The sequence below is a fragment of the Pogoniulus pusillus genome, chromosome 7 (assembly GCF_015220805.1).
Source record: "Pogoniulus pusillus isolate bPogPus1 chromosome 7, bPogPus1.pri, whole genome shotgun sequence".
NCBI classification, from domain to species: Eukaryota; Metazoa; Chordata; class Aves; order Piciformes; family Lybiidae; genus Pogoniulus; species Pogoniulus pusillus.
The window spans coordinates 15,914,714-15,939,550 of NC_087270.1; the positions used below are offsets into that span (position 1 = coordinate 15,914,714).

Here is a 24,837-nt window from a genome sequence, read left to right on the forward strand (position 1 = left end):
TAAAACTACCACATGCCTTTAGCCTTCAAGTCAAAGCACAGGACGCTTGCTAGGGTTGTGAAAGGTATGATGTAAAACTTGGGATGTTTTGGTTACAACATATCTCATTTATTTTTACTGTCATCACCCTCCCTGGTATATAATGCCTGCTGCATGCAGAGTGAAATATTGCAGATGTTTTCAAAATAATTCTAGGCTGGTGGAGAAACCAAAAGGTCTCTTGTGCTTAAGGTCTGGTTATTTTCAACTCAAAACAACCAGGCAACAAAGTTTCTGTGTGTTGTGATTTTAAAAGGCCTGGATTCCTCTGTCCTGACTCATACTTGCACTGCCCACCCAAAAATTTACCTCTGAGAACATTAAGAGACTCCAGCCATTTTAATACCCTCAGGATTCAAGAATGAAGGGTGAAAAGATAAAACTAGTTTTAACTGTTCATTAGTTTTTGGTACTTCAGATAATTTGTGCTATGGCTTCAGGGGTTTAATTGAATCACTTTTCCCACCTTGTCTTAATTTTAATTATGCAGCAATCATTTTTACCAACCTGTGCAAAGGAGCCATATGAAAATGTGACATATGACAATATACATTTACCTAAGCTCTAGGACTACTCTGACCTACAGGCAATTAGCTACTGCCTCCAGCACTCAAACAGCCAATTAAAGAGTTAACAAAATGCCCTCCAAATCACCTACATGTTCAGGTTTTTGGACTGCCATGAACATTATACTTCAACTGATATAATTTTTGACTTACTGATTTACTAAGTCTGCATCGGCTAAAATTCTAGAGCCATGACTGTAAAACTGAAGAATCAGATTTTATGAGGTGCTTTCATTGTCATTAAAGACGATCCCACCTTAGCCCTTTCCCTAACAAGACAATCTTGCAGCAGTCATTACAAGATGTGATCCCAGCTTGTCATCAGGGGAAAAATGGCTTGCTAGGTCAATGAGGACTGCATTGAGTTCATCTCAAGGATGTAAGGCATCCATCTGAATGGCTAGCAGCCAAGAACAAAAATATTAGAGCCCCAAAGATTGCTTTTCTTGAAGATATGACTCCCAAAGTTTTACAGGTATTCAGTTTCAAAAATCCAGAGAGATTAAAGTTGTGGTCACAAATGGACCCCTCCACATCTGTGCATAATTTACAGTGTACAAGTGAACGATTTGCAGAAAACAGATCACTAAATAGCCAGAAGTGCACAATAGATAGATTATTTCAGAGAAAAGTGTATTCAAATGTGTCCTTGCATGGGAATAAGAGAGATCCAGGACACCGTTAATTATACCAACAGAGGGAGAATTGAAGGGTGGTAATCTGTTCAGGAAATCCCGAGTTCCAGTCCTGCCTCCAACAATAACTCAAGTTGTGGTTTTGCAATCTCCTTTCCTCCCCACCTCAGCTGGCAATGGGGGATAACAATATACCCTGGCATATATTATACATGTTGCCACAAGGACTGACATTCTTAAAATGTTTTGGAAATGAGTGAGTTGTCTGGGTGACCCACCAAAGTCTTACATATTGAGTATTTTATTGTGATTTTGGAAAAGTTCTGCCTTCTACAAGCAATGTGGTTTCATGACAGTATCTCACAGGTAGAGGGGTCATTGCAAATCCACTCTCCCTTTTGTGCAAGAAAAGTGCAACTCCACAATGAAAGGGCTGATCTGTGAGACCGATACAGACCTGAGATCTATTTGCAGATTCTCAGCTAAGCTGATGTTTCTCTGAACTGACTGGCATAATTTGTCCTGTGGTCTTAATGTTTGGAAGAAACCTTTCTGCATTTGAGCAGAATGAGAAGAGTATTACTGGGTCTCCTCACTGGCCACAAAGACCCAAATTCCACCTGATTTATGCAGGCAAAGTACTGCTGCCTTTGCAGGGCCCAGCAGATGCTGCCCTTCTGAATATGAAAGCACACCAAAAATCCAGCCCAATCTTTTAGATGCCATCAGAAACTTAAGATAGAGCTAAACAATCCAGAAGGGAATTTCTTTTCCACTCTCTGCACTTTCATTACTAAGACAAGGCCCACAGGGCATGTTGGCCAAACAGCTTCACTACACAAACATGCAGTAAGGTGAAATGAATGGCATCACAGAGATAAATGAATCAGACAGTCCAGTGACTTAAGGCTACTTGTCTTCTTGCCTACTATGTGGGAAACCAATGTTTGGCTGTAGCAACCTTAGCTCTCCTGTTTTCTAAGTCAGTGGCTGCGGGGAGCATCATGGAGGTGACACTCTTGGCCTTCAAGGGGTTGGGGAAATCAATATTGGCAATATGAGGGACATTTAACGATGGAATTTAAAAAAGGCGTGTTTATCAGTGGAGGAGACGAGTGAGACAATCGGTAGTTATAAATGGTTGGGCAGGAAAAAGGGAAAATTTTTAAAAGTCACAAAAATAATACATACTAAAACCCCACAATGCTTTATTTTGCTGTCTGTGTTTGCTGCAGAGTCCAGTGAAAGAGAGAGAAAAAAATCAACTGTTTGACACCCTGAGCTTCTTTGCTTTGAAAACTGTGCAGACAAATGTAACAATGAAAAGTCAGGATTCCATAGAGTTGTTTGTGTATGGCATGCATGCAAATGCATATGATTATGTAGAAGTGTGTCTGTGTGTAGTGTAGCACTAACATCAGTTCTCACAGCCTTATGAAATGATGTATTAAAAAGAAAGAAAGAAAAGCAAGCTAGATTTTCTTTCCCCCCTCTTTTACAAATATGATGCAGTTTACAGAAGCATAGTCCTTTTTTAGGAAGAATTCTAAATGCATCATTCCAATATTGTTTAAGCTGAATACATGATATACATATCATGAATACATATAATCACAGTGTAGTCTTTTATGGAAGTTCTGAAAATAGCACTGGAAAAAGCTGACCATGAGTTTCCACCACAGGATTTGCATTTAACATGTGTGAACCAACTATATTCATCTCATCCTCAATGAGAATTATCCTACTGCTCCAAATGGCCAAGCTGAAAAGTTTGGCCTGGATGCCAGAAATCATTTATGTGGATCCAGTGTCAAGGACACTATCTACAGTCACCAGATGAAACAATGGGAAACACCATTCAGCAGAAAAATCCTTACAGGTTATGCACCATAACGTCTACTGTATTGCAAACTGCAGTCAAAAGATGAGGAGTCTTGTAGCAAGTTATCTGCTTACTTCCCTAACCTTTTTCCACCACTTTCCTTTTGGCAGGAGAGAGGAAGACTGTTGGGAAGGCTCGAACTTTCTTCTCTAAAGCCCCAGACTTGCAGTATATAACCTAATTACTCCTACCTCTCTCACTGCAAAATGCTGGGGAGGGGGATGGGGGGTGAGGGTGGAAAGAGAGAGAAAGAAAATGAAAACTCACAGAAAAAAGAGGTAATTAGGTGGGTGAGCTGCAAAACCTTTGCAAATCACCCTCCACTCAGCTGATTGCGCAGGGCTTCTGCGAAGCATCACACTGCAGCGGGAGGTCTGCACTAAGGGTGTCTAGAGGTCAGAGGGGACAGCACTGCCCTCTGCAAAACTTGTGGGAACAGGTAAAACTGGAGGATGCAGGAAGGGTGGCAGGGAGGGCTGAGTGCTCTAAGTAGCATGTTTCCTAGGAAACCTTCAACAGCAAATATCACATTAGTCCTGCCTTGTGGCCTGGCTCATGTGATGTCAAGAATAATTTCTCACAACTCAGCTCAGAAGGTTAGCAAGACTTGGTGAAATGTTCAGTGATTCTAGCCTGACTTTCCAGCTGGGAACAAAACAAGAAACTGAGGGTGTTTACATCGTTCCTGAGTTTTGTGAAAAATTCCTAGCCAAGCCTGTTATTTACTTTTATAAAAACATTATCGTGCATTTCCCCTCATAGTCTCACAGGTCTGTGGAGATCAACCCATTTGATATGCTTACTCTTAAGGTATTTCATTTAATGAAAGAGATACTCTGGAAATTAAAATACAGAGGAAAAATGCAAAATCAAGCAATCTCATGTAAAGTTTGAGAACGCTGTTTAGATCATGCATTGAGTAAAGGAGCTCCATAACAGACTTCTGGCATTGCAAAACTTTACAACTATCCTTTCTAATTTCTGCCAGCTACAGCCTCAAAATATCCACACCCTAGAAAAAACTCTCTAAGCTCTGGCAGCACAACTCAGATAGGAGATGTATGTCAGCCCAAAGAAAGCCCCCAGCAGCTCCTTGGGCTAGGGCTCAAACACCTCAGTCTGGATCTGATCACAGGGATGAAGCATTTTTGTTCTCAAGACTGAGAAGTATTCTGAGGATGAATATTTAAAGTGCTATGTGGTACCTCACAACTAGCCAAATGCACCTGTTATGCAAGAGTTCTTCCTTGAAGTCCTGCAAACTGACCCAACTGGAAGGCAGTCCACACATCGTATTGCAGAGGAAATATTCCACTTTACTGCTATTTCTACTTCACACTGTGACTTCAGTGAAGTTTCTCTGACTTCTAATTGTTTAAAAGAGTAAAGCTGAAAAATCTTCCTCTGGTGACATACTTCATCTCATGCTTAGTGAAATATAAAGACCTTTTTAATAGAAAGTAATATATTTAAACAAATTAAAAATAGCCCCACTAATTTCTTTTTAATCACAAGCTAACTTAAGTGTATGACCTCTTTATTTCCTTTTGCTGTTTCTCATCTTTAGTGATTTGAGCTTTTACATCTAGGGGAGAGGGGGGAGGGTCCTTCTTTTTTTTTTTTCCTTCCCAAGGAAATGAGAAATACCAAAAGAACAAGACTACTCGAGGTACCTGAGAAACACCAGCATAGAAATAGGTCCATCACCTCCTTTCATGCTGCTTTAGATACAGGAGACCTGATGGATCCGCTTTTCCTTCAGGAAAGCCAGGATTAAAGAGGTCAGGTCACCAGTGTGAGAATGCCTCTAAGAACACTGTGGGAACACAAGACTTCCTTATTAGCGCCTTAATGTACTGAACCTGAAGCTCATTTCAACAAGATGGAAAGAGTTGATTTCTCCCCCCGCCTCAGCCCAGGTCTGCTGTGTCCTTAGTGCCGTTTGATCCACCAAGTGACAAATCTCTGGAGCCGTGTGTTACTCGAAATCTCATAAAACAGAACAAGTGAACACAAGGATTTACTGACCACTGTAAAGATTCCTCTTAAGATTCAAAAGCAGAGGGTTTACAGGGGGGAGGCCTGACAGCAAGGGCTGCAGCTGAGATTACAGAAGGTGAAGATAGACTGGACAGCTTAGCAGAGTCCCCCTGACCTGCAGGCGCCTTTGCAGGCAAAGGGCTGCTACTCACAGAAATGGGGCCCAGCTTGCCCCTTGCTTCCACTGCCCTGGCTGGCACCAGCCAGCCACAAACCCTGAACTCTGAGCCTGGCTTGCTGTGGTGACAAGCTGCAGGCTCTGTCCCTTCTCACCTGTGCTCCGTTAGCCGCAAGACCTCAGTGCCCGTCCCCGGCGTCTCCGCCATCTTCTCACGGCGAGGCAGCTCTGCGGGGAGCTCGAGGCTGTGAGGGAAGGCAGCAGCTGCCCCCTGCTGGGCACGACTGGCGCCAGCCACTTCCAGACAGTTCTGGAAGATTCCAGCAGCCCCACGGCTCCACCTCAGCCCCTCGGGGAAAAGGGGTGGAGGACCAGACTTTGACTAAATCGAATTGTTAATAATAGTAATTAATAATAAATATCAATTAATAAACAATAACAATGTTTTTCTAATCCTAAAAAGCCACTTCTGGGACTGTAAGAGCAGCGGCTGCAACCGCTCTCAGCTGACAAAAACATGCTGCTCTTTTCCTGACGGCTCTCCCCTCTCACACACGTGTCCCTACATAGGCTGTGTCTCTGAAACGTGTCAATGTTACCCAGGCTTGACTGCTGGGGGGAAAGGGCTGAGAGCACCCATGCAACGCACCGGCATCGCTGGAGCAGGCAAAGGCTCTTCCTACACCAAAGGTGTCAGGTGGGTTTGTTTTCTTCATACAAACACCTTCCTGTTTAACTTTTCTTGTTTAAGTTAATTAGATCCCTCTGCAGTAACAAGATCTGGTGACACTTAAAAAGATTGCTTCTCACATATTTGGGACCCAAAGAAAGAAAGATTTAAACTCTGGCAATATCACCTTTACCTGAGGCTCCAGGGTAAACACACTCTCCTCCTTCTCAGCTCCCTGTGACAGAAGCCAATACCTTACCCATGGGAGCTGGTGTATGGTCCCTACCAACACCTTTTCACTTGCTGAAGGACTGGGTTGGAAATGCAAAGATCCAGATTAATACTGATGCAGACCTAAATAGTATCTCAGTATGTAATAGATAAATGATTTGGAAAGAAATATCTACTCTTATCACAAGGAAAGATCTATAACTCACTGTTGGCCTTTCATCACTAGGAGGAAATACACTGCAACTCACACCAATCCATTATCTGTTCTTATTTTCCTCTCTGTGTGTATTTATCTCTCTGGCTCACTCTTTATCAATCCCACCACCCATGATCACCCAAGCACAAATTTCAAGTGAGGCCCAAGCTAGCCCTCCCATTTGGGTGGGAGATTCTGCTTTACTCTGACCAGCAAGAATAACGAGCATACAGCTAATTTTCATACTCTACAATGCATTTTCCTCTGACCTTGGTGAAAATCCCACCCTCACTTAATGCCATTTTGCTGTGACTGGTCGGTCTGCTTAAAATCCATATGGCATCAGCACTTGGCCCTGTAAAACTCAGCAGGAGAGGCTGGAACTGAGCTTTCCTACAAGTCTACACATTCCCGTCTGGAATTTTAGGTCAGGCATATTTTGAATTCCAACTTGTTAAAATTACAGGCTTGTGCATTCATCTCCCCTCCAGCTCCCCAAGAGGATCTAGGGCTGCTTCCAGCCCTTGCTTCAGTGTTTTCCAATCTAATACCAGGATTGAGATTTGTAGCTACGTTTCTCACTTCCCAATCTATGAGGGCAGTAGCCCTATCACTATGCACTTATTCCACAGTACACCACATTTCTTTCTCAGAAGCACCAAGATCCCTCTTGGATACAAACATGTGCCTCGTGAAACCCAAATGTCTAGGATTTTACATTGGGATCAAATTTCAGCATTGATAGTGACTCATTCATTCACAGAAAAAATACAAGGACTTCATCCCGCCCAAATATGAAAGCTCTGGTTTTCTTTTCTTTCCCAAGGTGTATTGCATACTGCAGCCAGCAACTGGCTGCCTTGCTTGGGACATGTCCTTTGTAGAAGATTCTCCTATTACATTAGCTCAGACATCAGCTTCCAAGTGAGAAGAAAGCATTTGATTTTTACTTTGGCACTGCTACAGTGCTACTAATAAAAGAAGTAAGCGTTTTCTGCTACAGCTTGGAAGGAGTTTGCCAAAAATCAGGGGTTTGTATAAAAATAACTACATGTCCACATTGGTTAGTTTCTCTCAGAAACTTTTGGAAAAAAAAAATTGATAGCTTTACCCTGCCCTGTCCAGCCACAGTAAACTATGTTCTTATGGTTGTCATAACATTTCGCTCTGTGTTGCCTGTGAATGAATAATCTATTAAGATACATAAGGTGCAAAATGCTGCCTTTACATCTCCAAGAATGTTCCTGCATTCTGCTGTAACAATCCAGCTCAATTACTCCTGGAGAAGTGCAAGAGCAACTGCCCGCCACTGCCACAGCCACAGCCAACTGTCAGGGCCAGCAGTTCTGAGCAGGCTTGGCCACAGCCATTAGGGCTGCAGAGACCAGCCTTCTTCCCGCTGCATTACCCCTCCTCCTCCCTTATCCCAGCCTGTCATCAATCTTACTAAAATGACAGCAGACAGATGTTAGCCTTTGCAAAGATCAAATGAAATCTATGGCTTTAGGGCTGTTCACCAAGGAGCAGAGTCGTCTACACCAGACACGGGCACCAGCAGTCACCTCCTCTGCATCAACTTGCCTCAAATCAGTTTGGCAGCCATCACAGTCATCTCTCCACAGGCAACCTGAGGCCTGAAATAGATTTTGACAAACTTTAATGTTTTAACCTATCCATAGGGTTGAGTTAGTTTTTGGTGTTTTTTTAATAGCAAGACTGCTCATTAAAATTTTTTTGGATGAGTGTTTTGACTACATTTAGGGCAATACTGGGAGGCGAGTTGTATTTGTGGCTACCTTGACAAGCAGCTCAGGAGTGCCTCAGAGTGGGGGTTCATTTGGATTTAGTACACTTGGCTCTTGCATGTTTGGTAACCTGAATTCCGTTAGGAAAGCAGAGGGGAAAGAAAAAAAAAAGAAAAAAGAAAAAGAGATTACTCCATGGCATAAATATCCTGTATGTGCCCTTGTCTCATGCAATTTCTTTACATCAATGTGCAGGAATATTTATCCCCAGTAGAAATGTTTAACTAATCTGGTAAATGTCAAGCCATATGGTGTACATTGTAAGGATTCCATCAGACCTTTTTAACTCTTTGTGAAAGTCTCTCTCTCTCTCTCTTGCTCCTTGCTTCCCTCCACCTTTCCCCCCCCAGCACCCCCATCCTTTTATTCCCCCTCTGCCACTGCCCCGCAGGAAGGAGGCAGTGTAAGGAGTGTTGTTAACATTAGTTAGATGAGGGATGTGATGCTCATGGTTTATAATCACAAGTAATATTAACCAGAAGTGCAACTTGCGAGACACCTTCTTGCTAAGAGACAAGCTGAATGTCATTTTTATCAGCAGTGACCTGCAGAAGAAGATCTCTAATACTTTGGCTTTTAAAAAAACCAAACTGTCCACTCCAACAATGCACAAAATTCCCAGGGGCTACCTCATCTCTTATCGCTTCCTTTGAATAATCAAGTCTTTACAACAAATAAACTGCAGTTCTCCAGCACTTTCAAGTAAAGGAAATGTTTCTATACTGTAACAATCTAATGTATCTCCCAGAAAGATAGAATGCAATTTACAATAAGCAATATCAAAAAAGAATAAACCATTATGTTCATGCCAATCCTTATTCATGGTTTTATAACAAGACATATCTGTTTTCCTCCTATAAATCTTGACTCTATTTTTAGAGTTCACAAATAATGACTCCAGTCTTTGGCTGCCTGCCACTTCTGTGGAAATCTAGAATAACCCACACTGCAAGACTGCAATATTTAAGGAAAAGAGAGAGAATGAGAGAGAGAGAGATATATATATATAGAGAGAGAAGGATGTTGTTGAACTCTGTATTCCCTACCTGGACAAGCCCATTCAAAATAGTGACAAGTGATGCAAACACACAGAATGCATCAGAGAAAGCAAGAAAGGCTTGGAAATTAGTCTGAATTTCCACACCTATTTCAGAATCCTTTTACCTAATGCAAACTGCAATGGCCCATACCTCTGTGTACCCTTTGCTGCATCGTGGGCACATACTTGCACCCAGCAAGCTACAAGCAAGCCTGAACTTCTCTCCTGGGCACCACTATTGCCTTTTCATTTTAGGGGCCACCTATCCTGCTTTTACTGTCTTTTGATGAAAACAGCCTCTGAGGAAAAAGGACTATAGAGCATTCCTCACTACAGTAAAACCCAGGAATTAAAAAAATAAAAACAACAGGGGAAACGACCACCTTCAGCCGTGGCCTCCAGTCATTTTAGAGCGGTAGAAGACTGGGGAGGGGGAGCTGCAGGTCAAGGAAAGGATAAAATCAGGATGGCTGGGAATGGGGAGGGAGAAAGAGGAATGTAGCAAAGGAGGTAGGGAAGGAAAAGAGGGGAAATGACAGCATTCAGATAAATTTAGCTCTGAATCCAAACTTCAGGGGTAGGGGAGGCGTTTCCTGCCCCAAACCTCTGAACTTTCTGAGATTCTCCCATATCTGTGAGTGATTTACCTGTAGAGAGAACTGAAAAGAGGGGGGAAAAGAGGGAGAAAATTGAAATAAACAGTTCTCTGCTGTTTAAACAATCTTTCCATCCTACTCCCCCAGGGTCAAATGTTCAGGCACAAGGACAAAAATAGGGGGAAAAAGGAAAGGAAGGAAAATCACTTTAAAAGAAAGGTCTTTACACGAATGCATTAGCCCCAGTTTTCATCAGTGCAACAACAATATATCAACAGTTAACACAAAGTGCCTGTTCCACATTATCTGCCAGTTCCCTAACTCCAAAATATTTATTGGTACACTATACTTAACATTTCAGCATTATTAAGGACACTGGCAAGTAATAGCGCAACAGCTCCCAGTGTCCTTATGTGAGCTTTGTTATGTGTGAGTGTTTTGAGGGGGGGGACGAGAGAAGCAATGCTAAACATGGCAAAGAAGAAAAAAAAAAGAACAAGAAAGCAATCATTAATTATTAATCAGAAGCATTAGTCTAGGACTTTTATTGTGAAAGCTATGAGATGAATGTATCTATTAGCCATGCATATATGCTTTTATTTCAATTTCTCACACTAATGTGTTTCCAATAACAGCATTATCTGACTGTATAGACAGCTTATGTCCAAGCAGCTTCTCGGCATTCAGAAAGCTGTTGACAAAGACTTCTGCAATAGCTTTTGTGATTTTCTGTTATTTCCTTTAATTGAACCAATAAGACCTGCACTCCTGCATCCCTGACCTTTGCTCTGAAGGCTAATTTGAGATTAGTGTAGTCTGAAAGTAAGAAATAGGGAGTGTATTTTTAAGGCACAGAAACAGTTCTATAATAATAGAAGATTGAGATCAATTTCAGTACTGGGACCCTTTCAGCCCCAAAACACTTTGCTCTTAAAGCAATCTTTGGAAGGACTTTGGTGAGACAATATAGTATCTTAATTTCAGAAAAGGTAAATTCAGTCAGCTTTCTCTTTATCCGGAGTGTTTTAGGGCTTGCAAGAAAGATGATACCTATGACTTTGAGTTCTTGGTGTCTTTACAGTCACCCAGTAGGACATTCAGAAGTCCCTTAGGAAAATTTACACAGAAGCATGAAATATGCCATCCCAGATAAATGATTCTTTGTAGTTCTTGCATTATTCTTTTCTAGTGCTGAAGGTTACAATACCTAAGCCATGTGTAGGAGCCAGCAAATGAATGAGACAGGCTCCTTGGTGGTAGGAGCAGACCCCAAGTGATTTGGGAGAAGATAGAAGAGCAAATGTTTTGATTACAACTCTGAACATTATGCCAACATAGTAGAGAGATCCTGCTACATGACTCTGTGCCAAAACACAGAGGAATGACTAAGGCCCAGATGATAAATGAGACCAAACCACAAGGGGAATGTGTGTGTTTTTAATATGTGTGGATTTTCTCCATGTGTTCTCAGGTACAGTGATAAACAAACAGAGAATCTGAGGAGCTGACCATGACCCAGGATGCAGTATCTACTCCTGCTAACACTGTTTAGGGTTAGCAGTAAAGAGGTTCCTAGGTGCACTGCACATTCAGCCTTACCATTCTGCAAGTCAGCCAGCCTCAGTTTAAAACAAAACCTAGAAAAGTTCATATGGAGATTTCTTTTGGGCTTTTCTTTCCCCATGCACTCCATGAATTACTTTTTCTGACATAGGGGTTGGAGGTGAAGAGAAGCACATTTCAGTGGGAACAATGTGCTGTGCTGAATCTGTACCCGCTATCATGTAGAGAAGGACAAGAGAAAAAGGAGATATGGACCAGTTAACTGCATTGCGCTTCTGCAGTGCTGTATATAGAAAACTCTCACTCAAAGCTAGAACTTGTTTCCCTTAGCTGCAATGTTCAAACGTTGTGCTGTCCTATACAAGGGCGTTCACCGAGTCAGGAGGAATACTGCAAGCATCACAGCTGCAGGTAAAAGACCCAACAGCCACTGCTGTAACTTGGATTTAAATGCTGTTCTGTCTATTTACACGTGTAGATATTGTAATGCTGCTATGCAAACAGTCCTCTGTGGACTTTTGCTTGTGGATTTTATTATAACACATTCCTGACTATGAATGGCACCATTCCTCTGCAATATCTGCTGTTGTGCCCTTTGTGCTTTACTTTCTGGCTGCCTTCTGGTTTTGTTACTTTTCTGGCTGTCAGGATTTAAAAAGTATGAAGTGAACTTTTCCTTTTCTTCTCTAAGTGATGCTCACAGCATGTGAGCTGCAGTTGCGTCCTATTCCCTGAACTTTGCAGCCACTGGAAACATGAACAGTATGTCAACTTGTTCCTATCTTTGCAAGAGAATTCAAGGTCAAGCTGACCAGTGAACTCTCATATTTAAACAGAGTAAGCCAATGCTCATCTACGGGACTGAAGCTGCCTCTAGGAAAGATATTAACCCTGTACTGGGCCTCCAGACAGCACCAGGAATGCCATGGCTTTTAAAGCAGTTTTCTGCTGCCGTCAATAAGAGCTGGACATACTGCATATGTCTGCCAGGCCTAAACAAATGTCCCTTCTTTGGATGTGCACCGTTCACAGAAGGCTCTCAAGGGGTTAATACATGCCATTCCTGAGTTCAGTGAAGGGACAGGGAGAGCCTAACAGCGGGAATTTCAGGATGTTAATAGCCTCTTCTCTTCCGATTGGCCCAGAACGAGTGCAGGGTACAGTAAATTGTCCTTGTCAGCTTAGCTCACATGATGATATGCTTTATTTCTAGACATGCCTTGAATCTGTCCCTTGAATTTATGTTCAGAAAATAAACACTTCCAGACGGCAATAAAGCATTCAGTTGTAGCTGGCTGTTGCACAGTCTCAGGCCAACCAAAGACATTTGCTTTAGAGCTTCTAGAGCCTGCAAAGCTTTGGCTCTGTGCTTGTGCTTCCTCCAGTCCCTGCTCACATTAGCACGTGCCTCCCACTTGGATTTGAGGGGATATCCCTACTTATTCAGGAAACCTCCAGAGAATTTCACTTGGTTTCCATGTGAGCACCATCCTGAAAGATGACATCAAGCTACCCCGTGCATGCAGACTGACCCTCCCATCTTTTACAGCAAGCAACACTAAGAGAAAACAATTTAATGACAGCAAGCTGCAAAACGAAGATATCAGTGATCCAGGTTATGAGTTTCCTACCATGAGAAAAAAGTGAATTAACTAGCTGTTACATCTCTTTTCTTACATGGCTAGGGAAAAAAAAAAAAAAAAGGTGGCTGGCTGATTTACTGATTAGGAAGGTTGCATGCAATAATCTCCGGGTGTTGCTGACAAGTGCCTGAAGAGAACTGCACTGTTTGTTTGTGACCACTGATTTTATGGCTATCCGTACTCAAAGTGCCCCTCGGTAACACCACTTTATAACTGCATAGTTAACAGTGGAGGGGAGTTTGGCAAAAATCAATGGTAAATGTGCATAGGAGAGAAAAAAAAAAAGAGCAATACAAAGAGAAAAAGCCTCATTACGGCTTTAGTTTAGTAGAGGTGTGTGGATATAAAAATGTGGTTTTTTTTCAACCCAAAGGCACTAGAAGAAGAAATATTGAATTATATCCATCACTTTTAGGGTTGAGCAACACCCAAATATTATACCTGGAACACGCCTGAAAAAACCCTGTGCATAGGCAGTGTTCATTTTTCCCCTGTTTCACATAACATAAAATTTTTACTCATTTCTACTCAAAAAATCACACACAGAGGAACCCACACGGGGCCAGAAGCAGCAGCTTGTCTGTTATCTGAATGTGTCTGACAGCAAAATCATTTGATAAGAAGTCTGGAGAACATCAGGGGTACCATTCTGTTCTAGATTATAAAATCATTAGGAGATAAGGAAGCAAAAATAGGAGTACTGCAGGTATCAGGTGGAGCTGGAATAAATTCCCTTGGATTGCTTGTTGGTAATAAGAACATCTGCCTGCTACAGTGTCAAACTGGTCAAAAATGCGGGTGACAACAGAGGTTGTGGATGATTCACCCCACAAGTGGAGCAGTGCGCAGGAGAAAAGTAACTAACAGGTGAAAAATGAGGGACCACCATAGCAGCTGGTGGTGGAAAACATTCACTGAGGCAGTATCCAGGCAAGACACAAACTGCAAAGCACTCAGGGAGGAGGCAGGTTCCTGCTGAACCATTTCTTTCTCCCTCCACCATCAGGCCAGACACCTCCTATGCTGTAAGGACTAGGAGAATGTTCTTGTGGCTGGTTCAGGAAGGGTGTTCAAAAGCTTTTACAATTTCATGGGAAGCAAAAGGGCAGTTATGCTTAACACACACACACCTTCCTCTTCTCTGGCTATCTTGCTTTCTTCTGTTTCTCATTCACTCTCATCCCCATCCTTCCTTTCCTCTTCTTTTCACTTGATCCATTCAGAGACTCCAAAGGACTAACTGAACACAGCACTGGCAGAGATAAGTTAAAACAATGAGCAGATTTGGAGTTACAGAGAGTTTCAGGGGTTGGGAATTGTGCATGTTTTACAGCCATCTCTTGCCTGCTATAGGGATTTTATCTTCGGTAGATACAGCTCTTTCCTTAGCTGCCATTGCCTCACCCTTGTGCTTCAAGTGAAATTTCACATTCTCACTAAAGTGCTGTTGTATTTCAAACATATCCCACTGTAAAAACAAAACAGTTATGAGCGTATGCTGTATTTTGGCCAGGGCTGATTATCAATGGCTTTATCATGCCTTTAAAATCCTTTCTTAATGAGGTATCCTTATTACCATAATCAAACAGGCTTGGAAACTTGTCACAGATAAGAAAAATTCTTTAGATTCTTTTGCTCTGCGCTCTCTTTAGGCATCTCTTCCCCATCCCCCCTTAGTGACTGCTTAGTTTCTGAAGGTTAGGGACTGGTAGTGCTGGAAATTAAAGTCCTCCGTTTACCCACACAAGCAAAGAAACAGTCAAAGCTGCAGAGGTGACCTGAACAGTGACCTGAAGAGACTCCCCCTCTGGAAAGAGGAGAGGTCACCGAGTCTCCATACAGGATCTGTTCAGGGCATCCTTTGCAGAAAGAGCGAGGGAGAGATTGCAAATCATCCAAACTGTGCCAAATTATGTGTGAAGGGTTTGCAATGCAGACAACTGTCCACCAGGGATTAAATTAAGTACATCAAACCCGACACAGAAAGAATTTCATTTTATACTTATATTTCTCCTTCAGTGTTTTATTTAATGCATTTTAGCAAACCCTCTGTCCCAAAACATCTTGCTACCAGAAAATACTTAAATTGGGCAATTTGTGCAGAGGGTCATACAAATTTAGCATGAAAGACTTTTGCTTTTAATTTGTTCATACATAACATGGACTCAGTCAGTCACTGAGGCAGCCATTCCCCATTTGTTCCAGAAACCACCTCTTCTCTCTGTGTTTACAGAGTACCTGTCCAAATAGCACAAAAACTTGATTTAAATGCAAGTGGTCTGACATGAATCAAATGATTGATAATTAGAGCACAGTTAGAAATACGCTCAGCTCAGAGAGGGGAGTTTGCACATCACTACATGTCAGCATCCAACACTTCTTATCCCAAGACAGGACCATTTGATTTGAAATTACAAGCCACAACAGCATTTTTCATAAATCTGACTTATTGTTATACAAATACATGTCTTATTTTTTCAGGGGTTTTTAACCTATGAAAAACCTGCTGCTTTACTGTAGCCTTCAACATGGAGAGCTTCTTTATTTTAAAATTGAGGGGTTTATTTAGAAATTACTTTTAAAACGAAGAGACAAGCTGCAAAGGTGGTGGGTGAAAAAAGGCTAAAAGCTCTCGTGGAAGGGTATGAAAGCTGCACATGTTTAAGCACATGGGTTTTGCCTGGTACTCTTTGATAACTACTACATCAGGGCTATACTTAGAGCTCAGTTAACCCTTACACAACTGGGAAAAATACTTAGTTGCATTGTGGAAAGAATAGCTAGTCAGAAACAGTATTTATTAACTGTGGCAACAGAGATTGAGGTTGTAGGGTCTTGCCCTTGTGTGGTGTGGATGGCTTTCAAACCTGAAGCTCCCTAAGTCCTCTTGCTTTAGTGATATTAACCCAAGCTTTTCAACTGCTTGTTGAACTGCTGTGGAAGGAAAGGGAGAGTTTCTTCCCCTGAGCAATAGGCAGCAAAATTAAGACCAACAGAGATTTGTGGGCTCCCTACAGCCCATTTCCAATGCCAGCTTTCTCTGAAACCATCCTTTTCCAACCTGAGCAGACACACTGAATATGTCTTAATTTTACTCATGAGAGTATCACAGAATCATAGACTCATATGATATATAATATGAATATATAACTGCTTCTTACAGCTGGGAAACTGAGGCATAAGTACTGAAATATTAGGTTATGGTCACACTAAGAACCTGAAGTCAGTCAAGTTCTGAGTCCTGAGGACCACTTCAGCTCCTTTGCTTTAAAACCACTCTGACTTCTGTGCAGTTCCTTTCTCTGAAGATAAAAACAAAAACCCCAAATGCCACAAGAACAAAGGAAAATAAAATCTTGGGCTATAAAATAGAACTAAGGCAAAAAAAAAAAAAGCTGAGGAAAATTCACACTTCTGAATACATGAAAATTTGATTACTGAACTCAGCAGAATGCTTGCATTCAGTGCCAAAATCTGTAATGTAAACAGACTATATTAAGAGAATAGAATATTGCCCACATATATGTAAATACACATATACTTTATATTAAACAATAGCATTCCAATCCTCCAACTAGTGGGATTCAGTTAAACTTATTCACCAAATATGGGTTCTCACTAGCACACTCACTTCAGTGGCTGAGTATCAATATATGTGTGAAGAACAGCCACTGAAAACGTACGTGTTACTTTAGCAAGTGAGACAACTTCTAGAAAATTATATTATGCCATTGAAACTCTTGGTACTTGTATCATCCTCTGCATTGATTGATTATGACTGTTCAGGACCTTGTAAGGCAGTAAAATCCTATCATTTTAGATGGTGGGGGACTCAATCCTTTTCTGGAGCTCTAATCCAAAGTGTAGCTTGAGAAATGCTTTTGCTACAGCAGCCAAAATGCTCATGAAAGGCTACACAGATTGGGCCTTGTAATCCAACAAAGTACTTGGCTGCAACGCTGCCCATTAAAAAGTCAGCATTTGCCAGGAGTTATCACACAATTACAGGAATGACTAGTATCTCCAAAATTATAGCAATGACTGTAGTATCTCCAACAAGACGGTGTGGGAACTGCAGGTTAATGGTATCTGTTAATGGTGATGGCTGTAATGTAGGTTAATGGGATCATCTTTTCTTTTTCCTGGGAGAATTTGTGAATTCTTCCATTCACTGACATTATTTTTAGCAGCAAATGAAGGATGTGATTCAGATCTGGAGATGTTTTCCCCAGGAGATTTGTTTTTAGTGAAGATCCCATTCAAACTGAATCGAAACCTGGTATGAATTCTCTGAAGAGCAGTGAGGAAGGCTCACTGCGCACACTGACACCATTTTGCCTCAGCATGTTTGGTGCTGCCCAGGTTTTGGGGAACCCATCTCTTGGGCTTGTTCCACAGTGTGCCCCAACTAGTCCTGGTGGCAAGCACTGATGCAGCCCATTGAGCTGAGCCAAAATCCTTCATGCACTGAAATCCACTGTGTGGATCATCAGGGGTTTTGTAAAGCACTTTTTTGGCTTATAGTTGAAGTTTATCATTGATCTGAAGGCACTTTCCCAGCCACGTCCCTGTCCCTGCTTATTCCTGGCTCCATCCTGCTCTGTCCTGCGCTTCAAGCCTCGCACAACAAGGATGCTGGAGAGCACAGGCTGTCTGTCCATATGAAAACCAAACTTTGCTGAGTTATTAGAACAAGGCACACCTGGCTGTCATCTTATCAGCCAAACGAGAGGAAAACAAGCAAGAAAGCAAACAAGCCAACAACTAAAATAAATCCAAAACAAAAACCAAAACCAACCAAGAAATAGAACAGAAGAGCACAAAACTCCTCTTGTCTTATGGGTGTCACCATGGCCCTAGCTGGACAGCTGATAGGGCAGGGCAACTGATGGCTTTTCAGAGATGAAGCACCGTGCCCTTCAGCGTAGCCTTCAGCGCTGCTTTCCAGGCACTTTTGCTGGGCACTGGTAAGCCATTCAGATGGCATCCAACACAAGTAACAGAAACAGCCCTTCAAAGAGCATCCCGTGTGCTTTCCCCTCCTTTCTTCTCCCCGGCTCGTTTGCTTTTTCTCTGCCCTCCCCCACTCCAGTAACCCGCCGCCTATCCGGGGTGCCGCAGCTCCAGCGCCAAGGCCCGTGGCCGGTGGTCTGCCCCTCCGGCAGCCCCGGCGGGCAGCGCGGCTCCGGCGGTGCGTTAATTGCCCCTCGGCCGCCCGCCAGCCCCGTCTGCCGTTTGCTGACTGGCGACGTGACCCGCCTGAGCGAGCGAGCGTGCCGGGTCAGGGCTCGCAGGGGCCAAGTTCAAGGGCACAGGCTGGTACAGACGTATAAACAAGGGAATGGTATGTAAGCAATAAAGACATAAAGGTTAGGATCAGGGCTAGCAGTACAATAAACAGCTGTGATAACCCGGTTTGTTTATAGATAAAGAATTTACTGTAAAATTCACGACGCGCAGGATACATTTGTTAACGCTTTGAGGGATGTGTGTTTTTAGACCTTCTTTCACTTTTTGCTCTACCTACTGAGCAAATGTATCCAAACATCTTTTGGTTTTTCTGCTTTCTTTTAAATCAAGCCCAGGAAACACACACTTTTATCACATTAACTAGATTTTTTTTTTCCCATCAAAGAAACTCTCCAAACGAGCCAGTGCTGTTCCATAGGAGTGTACGACTGCTGCTACAACAAATTCAGAGGCAGACAGTCCGGTTCTTAACACTTACAGCCTCCTGTTAAAACACTCGTGTTTCAAGTAAGGAACAACCCTTTACATCCTATTTTTCCTAATTTAATTTTAATAAGAGTGAGAGGACTAAGTACAATCTCATCAGAGCTCTTGTAAATTCTGCACGGTGCTTGTTTTGCCAGCTTTACTTTTAAAATGTATTTCGGAGTGTAGCCAAGCATTTTGTGAAATTACCACGGTGCTTCTTAACTGTCCTGTGAGGCTCCCATCAGAAGTACAATATATTGTACTGTAACTATTGATCCAAATGGCTACATTTCTAAAGCAGAAAATGATTGTGTAGTGAAAGCAGTGCAGAGGTGCAGTAAAATGCCCTCAAGTATATAAAGACATAAAGATTAAAGTCACCCTGTGGATTCCCTTTAACTCCTCCAAATCCTCTGTGTAATGTGTTCTTTTAGGATAAATCAAAAACTTTGTACAAATTAACATGACAGGTGCCAGTGTTCATAAATAAGATTGCTTCTCACCATCAGGAGGCTCCAGGAAAGTTTACTTTGCTTTACATACATGCAAAAGCTGTTAATTAAATTCCCAGACGTTGAAAGAATATCTGAATATCTAGAAGGCAAAATAGCACCCCAAAATCTGTCATCCAGAACACGTATGCAGGATAAGAAATTGAGACTTCAGTACGCTGGATGCCCTAGAGTGTTAATACCAACAATTTTCAGTTCAATAAAGTTTAGATGATCTTAAAAGAAAATATATAGGTGGAGTCCGTCTTGTACTCTTTTCTCCTTCATAACAGCAAAGTGACCTTTCTAAACTTTGGAACACACTTTTTTGATGGTGTAGTTGTTGTTAGCATTTACCCATAATTGTAAAAAAGCATTTGAATGTAGGACAAAGAAATTTGCCCTTGCATTAATTTCACATTCTTCTTGGGATACTTTTTGGTACCAGATGCCTTCAACACTTTCAACCTTCCCCTTGTGACATCATAAAGTGGAACACATGTTGGAGGTGCCAGACAGGGCTTGTAAAACACTTGAACAGCACAATCTAGCCCTGACTGTGAGCAGTGTTCTTCAGCTCCTTTTTTGCTTAATAAATAAATTAGAATAATATACCAAAACCTTTACAATTTAATGCCTGCTTAGAGACTGACTCTTTTTTGGGCTGTTTCTTCTTCCCCTGTACTCAGTGGATAAACACTCAAGGTGAAATATTTCCCCCAGTCAAGCTGGTGGTTGAAGTCTCCAGAATTCTAAGGAAACTAGTAGAACCTAAACAGATTAATCTCTGAAGAAGGAAACCTTTCAGACTCTGGCTCTTAGCTGCTCCTGTACGCAAATAAAGTATTTTGTCTCTGTGTGTACTTCAGCAGCTCTGTCACCAAAATAAACAGTAAATCAAAACATCCTTGTAAGTCAAATTCTGGCCCACTCTGTGTCTGGTCAGAAAACAGATGGATGAAAAGGCATTGCTAATGCAAAGGCCTATCATGCCTGGGGCCTTTCCCCTGCACAATTATCCCGCCTAGATTATTCCTCCAGGACTATGAGTGATTTACACACTACAGGAGTGTATCTCATCTGGGAAATGAATGCAGCTTTTTAATTATTCTCTATGCTCTGGTATCAGCCACGGGGTTTTGGTCAGAGCTGCTCTGCTCAGTGCTGCACATTTCAGGACTACAGGATTGTGTCCACCAAAATTGTGTCCTGCCTACCTTACAAGTTGGATAGAGAATTAACTAAGAAGAAAGCTGCCGTTCAAATGATGAATGGTTGTTATGGCATCCTAACCATCTTGCCATCTTCAAGGGTTTGGTGGAGTCACTGCCCAAAAGGAGGAGGCTTGGTGTGAGCATTGTGGAGAGATGCACAGTAAAAGCCTGTTCTTAACCAGTAAAAGTATGACAGTACTAGCTAAAATTATTATGTGAAAGCATAAAAGGATAGTATTTTAGGAAGAGCTCTGATAAGGAGGTCAAAGATTTTATGTGGAATATGATAGGAAGAAGGCAACCAGCAAAGGTAACAGCAGGTGGTGGTGTGAAATTGGTGGAGGCTTCAGTCCCTTCTGGACCCAGAGCCAGGCTGGAGAGGGAGACACACTGCTGCTTGCTGGGGTGCAAGCAAACAAAGCAAATACAAAAGCACAGTGTGGGCCATCCACTCCCAAACACAATTACACAGCAAAACAAAACCATCCATTACAGATGCAGCGTGGGGTAGCACGCCTGCCACCTCCCACCTGGGCCATCCATGCCTCAGCATCTCCTGAGTGGGGACAAACACAGAGGACACAGGCAACTCCAAGCTTCAGCACCTGTTTCCATCCAGTGCAGCTATGGGGAAAACACACTTCAGGAGAGGACCCTCACTGGCTGCAGGAAGCATGAGCTGGCCTTCAAACTACTGGTTTTACAATTAGATGAAATTAAGAACTGTAAGAGAGAAGGACAAGACAAAAGTAAATATGCAGTTCTGGTCTGCTTAGACAGGTAAGGTATGGAGGACTCACACCTGTACTGGGAAATTGCTCTGCATTTCCCTTTGGAAACTGGCGGTCCCAGCTATGGTGTGACAGCCACTTGTGAATTCATATTTACAAGATTCCTCGCCTGGCCATTGAAACTAGGAGGAATATATAGAGATATCTATAAATGACATACTTTCATGCTTTGTGCAACTTGTCCCTGCAAATCGCTTTTGAGCAGCTAAGCAATTTACATCTAATAGCAAAGTGTTTTTTAATCAGTCAGATCAATTTGTGAAGAATTGGTACATTAGGTATAGCCATATAGCAGAGATCCTTATAGCAAAGGTTTAGAAGTAATTGCTCCCTGACCCACTGAACACTGTATTACAATAGAAGTTTGTATTCTATTAAGAGTTAATAAGTGACCAAAATCTAGACTAATACACTGTCAAGGTTCATTATCATTACAGGTTCTTGCTATTTTTCCAGTGCCTTTTGCTCTGCCCTTCTTGCTACATATGGAAAACCTATATCAAGATGGTTGTCATGGCAATGAAAAGATTTGCATGTGTCTTATCTATCTATTTAAATACCTTCTTATGGTTTATAACCACCATAATACATCCCTCCAGCCCTGCTCATTCCTAATTTAGAGCTAGCCCAGTGAGTATGAGGTCAGCCATACCACCAAAAGCATGTTGTCTAGAGAACTCCAAAGCTACTGTCCGTAAGGTAATTGTTTTATGCAAGTAAAAAAATGTACAGTGCTGACACGCTCATTCGTGACTTGTGCAATCTGCTTGTGCTGGGGGTGGATCCAGCCTGTGATTGGAAAGAGCATTTTCTGTCGCATCCATCAGACAGAGCCTCACTGGTTTGATGGTCCTTTTCAACGCCGGTTTCTTTTGGTCAGGCCTGAAGATAGCCTGAGATGAGGCTGATATTCTAAGAAGCTACCCTGTAGAGCTCTGCTCTGTGTGCACAAGTGTGTGTGTGTGTGTAAGCACACATCCATGTGCATGTGTTAAAATTACAGAGAATTGAAGAAAAATGTCCCCTCAATGTCACTCATTTTTTGGAAGGGTGAATGAAAATTCTTTTTTTATGCACTATCATGGCATGGCCAGGCTCAAAAAATGGTGGCAAATTGAGGGAAATCTAGTTGGCAGCCAGTCACTAGTGGTGTTCCCTAGGCATCAGTATTAGAGCCACTAGTGGTGTTCCCTAGGCGTCAGTATTAGAGCCAATTCTCTTAAAAACCTTTATCAATGATCTGGACAAGGGACTTGAGTTTACCCTCAGTAAGTCTGAAGATGACACTGAATTATGTGGGTGTGTTGATCTGTTTGAGGATAAGAAGACTTTCTAAAAAGAGATCTGGACAGGCTGGATCGATGGGCCAGTGTCAGATGTATAAGGTTTAACAAAGCCAAGTGCCAAGTCCCGCACCTGGGTCACAACAACCCCATGCTTGGGGCATAATGGCTGGAAAGTTGCCTGACAGAAAAGGACTTGGGAGTGTTGGTTGACAGCTATCTGAATATGAGCCAGCATTGTGCTCAGGTGGTCAAGAAGGCTAACAGCATCCTGGCCTGTATCAGGAATAGTGTGGCCTGCAGGAGTGGAGAAGTGATCTTGCCCCCGTGCTTGGCACTGGTGAGGCTGCATTTCAAATGTTGTGTTCAGTTTTGTACCACTCACTCCAAGAAAGACATGGAGTTGCTGGAGTGTGTCCAGAAGAGGACAGTTAAGCTGGTGAAGCATCTAGAGAACAAGTCTTATAGGGAATGGCTGAGTGAACTGTGATTGTTTAGTTTGGAGAAGAGGAGTCTTGTGGGGAGACATCATTACTCTCTACAACTATCTGAAGGGAGGTTGTATGAGGTGGGAGTCAGTCTCTTCTCTCTAGTATCAGGTGATAAGATGAGACTAAATGGCCTCAAACTGTGCCAGGAGAGGTTCATGTTGGATATTAGGAAAGGTGGAGTCACCATCCCTGGAGGTGCTCAAGAAACCTGTGGACATGGCACTTTGGAATGTGGTTTAATGGCCATGGTGGTGTTAGGTCAATGGTTGGACTTGATGATCTTAGAAGTCTTTTCCAAGCAAACAATTTCTGATTCTATGACATGAGCACATAAGCCTGCTGGGTTCAGTACCAATGGTCTTTGGGGAATTAAATTTTCAAAATGACTTGGCAAAGATTTCAGTGAGTTGGAATAAAATGATTCAAACCTTCTACTTACCACAAGTTCTTCTTTTCTTCAGGCCTTTGTACCTCATCTAGTTCCATCAAAATGCACTGGACTGAGAGCACTTTTTGAGGAGATTGTGTGAAAGACAAGGAATTACTTTACACCCAGAGCAGAAGCTGCTCTTCATCAGCAGAGTAATGCCTGTGTTACTCTCCTTCCCTCTTTTATCTTTTTTTTTTTTTTTCGTTCAGGAGTTCATTCTTTGCTGCTACATTCAAATGGTTGCAAAGATACACATGGCTATTACTGCATAAATCCATAATGCACACAAAGGCAGTGTGAAAACATAAAGAGAGGTAACAACAACAACCGCCATGAAAGGCTATCTCTGAAATCTAAAACACCAGACTCTTCATTCCTCTGATCTCCCTGACCCAGGATTGTGTTTTTTCAGGATGTCCACAGATTTAAATGACTCTTTTCAAGTACTTCAGGATCTTCTAAGGATTTATTTTCTGGCAAGTTGTGTGCTGTTGCTACCGGAGATAAATAACAATATTAGAAATGTTTGCTAATTTTGTAATTGTCTGATTTGTTACCAGTATTTGAGTTGCTTGACCACACTTAACAGATTAGAAATGTATTTTTCCTGAAGATAATTTATATTTGCATTCACAGTCTGAGGGAATGCCACCTATTCCTGCAGCAGTAAATCATGGAACCATTTACCCTGCCAATTCACTTAGACAATGTTTATGTGCAGGACTACATTCATTGTTTGACTCGTCTGTAAGAAGCAGATTTTCTATTGCATTTCAATAGCTCATCTACTTCAGACTGTTATGAACTTTCTAAAGATGTGTTTTCACTCATAACAGATCTTGGAGTGTAGTAATCTGGAGCTGAAGTTTCAGTGACAGATCTATTCAACTAGTGTTTTGCATGAAGCATTACTACAAACATTAGCATATATGTTCGAGTGCATAAATACATTATACTTACATATGCATCTGACAGAATCTTTGAAAGATAATTTCTGCAATTTAGTAAGCTAAAGATTTCAAGTCAAGCGTCAGTTTCTGAGTGTTTTTCATAATGGATTTCACAGCCGATGACCTGACAGCTAATCTCATAATCTGAATTGTGCTCCAACGCACACACCCAAACAAACTGCCATCAGACCCTCAAAGGATCACCCTGCTTTCGCATGCCATGGATGCAAGTCCACGCCACTGATGTCCAGAGGTCCAGACTGACCTCCTCACCCCCTGTCTGGGAAACATTTCTCCTGCCAGCAGCTCATTCTTGCCGACAAACAGAGCAGGACCAGTGGGCACTCACTGAAAAGGGACGAGAGAGAGGCTGTGAATGGAGCGTGTCTGGTACAACAATGCTAGACAATGCCTGTGAATGGGGTTGCAAACTTTGCTCCTGTTAA

General features: G+C 42.1%; 1 long non-coding RNA gene across 1 annotated transcript in view; it reads right to left on the minus strand.

Moving 5' to 3' along the window:
* The window catches only part of LOC135176745 (uncharacterized), a 65,758-nt gene extending 60,207 nt beyond the window's left edge, over nt 1–5,551 (minus strand). Inside the window, exon 1 of the long non-coding RNA XR_010302807.1 lies at nt 5,436–5,551. This is a non-coding gene — a long non-coding RNA (uncharacterized LOC135176745). The remainder of the gene's footprint in view (nt 1–5,435) is intronic.
* Between the last annotated feature and the right edge of the window lie 19,286 nt (nt 5,552–24,837).